Source organism: Chrysochloris asiatica, unplaced genomic scaffold, assembly GCF_000296735.1.
Source record: "Chrysochloris asiatica unplaced genomic scaffold, ChrAsi1.0 scaffold00224, whole genome shotgun sequence".
In the NCBI taxonomy this organism is placed as follows: Eukaryota; Metazoa; Chordata; class Mammalia; order Afrosoricida; family Chrysochloridae; genus Chrysochloris; species Chrysochloris asiatica.
The window spans coordinates 3,607,400-3,608,809 of NW_006408742.1; the positions used below are offsets into that span (position 1 = coordinate 3,607,400).

The 1,410-nt window shown below is 37.9% G+C and overlaps 1 pseudogene; it reads right to left on the minus strand.

The window, feature by feature from the left end:
* The window catches only part of LOC102835763, a 197,855-nt pseudogene extending 197,728 nt beyond the window's left edge, over positions 1 to 127 (minus strand).
* Positions 128 to 1,410: the final 1,283 nt, after the last annotated feature.

The window sequence follows — 1,410 nt, forward strand, 5'->3', positions numbered from 1 at the left end:
GCCAGGATTATATTTTTTGGTATTCACAAAATGGCAAAACATTTATATACTTACAGATTTCTGGAACTTTCATATCGTAACTTCCTCTTTCCCCAATTTTTTCCTCCATCTCCTCGAAGGAACTCATGGTTTAGGGATCTCTGACTAGGGAATTTAAGTATGCATGGGTCATTACAGGTAACAGTATCCACTGAAATACCTTGGGGAACACATACACTTATCCTCATAAATGTACAGTAATAATTTAAAAAAAAACCTTCTTGTAGGATATCATGTAAAGTAGAAGAGCAAGCAAATGACAATTTTCAACCCAGGTAAATTAAGGCACTTACTGCCTATTTAAGTCAACAGTTCAAGCTCACCAGTCTCTCCTCAAAAACCCTACATAGAGGCTCTGTAGTTCAGACCCAACTCAGTGGCACTTAACAATAGCTGTCTATATTTATTTGTATAACAAACCTTTCTACATAAGACTTGGGGTTTTTAGTTGCTAAGTGTCATTGAGTTGGTTCCAACTCACAGTGACCCTGTATAGGGTTTCCAAGGCTTTTAAATTTTCTCAGGGGTCGAAAGCCTCATCTTTCACCCACAGAATGACTTGTGGGCTGAAATCGTTGGGTCTTGTGATTCACAGCCCAGTGCTTATCATGTGGAGCACTGTGCTCCATTACATGATACTGGTGGTGGTGGTAGTGGTGCTGTGCCATGGAGTCGGTTCCAACTCATAGCAACACTGTACAAGGTTTCCAAAGTTGTAAATCTTTACGGGAGCAGAAAGCCTCATCTTTCTCCCTGTGGAATGGCTGGTAGTTTCGAACTGCTGATCTTGAGGTTAGCAGCCCGACTTGTAACCACTACACTACCAGAGCTCCTTTACATAATACTAAGGCTTTCTAAATGATCTCCTTAGAACACTTGGTGTTACTACTAACATTATGATTATTATTCCTGCTGTCATAGTAATTAATAATCATTAATAAATTATTAGGGATAATTACACACTTCTGTTAGACTCTTCTTTGATGAATGGGGAAGGTATTTTGGAGAACTATAATATACTAGCGAGATCATTGGATCAAATGTGAAAAGATCTATGCTGATTATTAGACTAAGTGTATAGTCATGTGACTTCATCCCTCTGAAACTCAATTATATTATCTACAATGTTGTTGTTGTTGTTGTTTTTAAATGCTGTCAAGTTAGCACTTAACAACATAACCACCCTGTATAGGGTTTTCGAGGAGAATCTGGTGAGCTTGAACTGCCAATATTGCCATGTAACAGATATTGCAGTCCAGCATATTAACCCACAATGCCACACCAGGACTCCTATCTATAAAATGAAAAAATATAATTCTCACTCTTTACAGCTCATATTGTTTTTACAGTGGTCATGTACGTTAATGTATA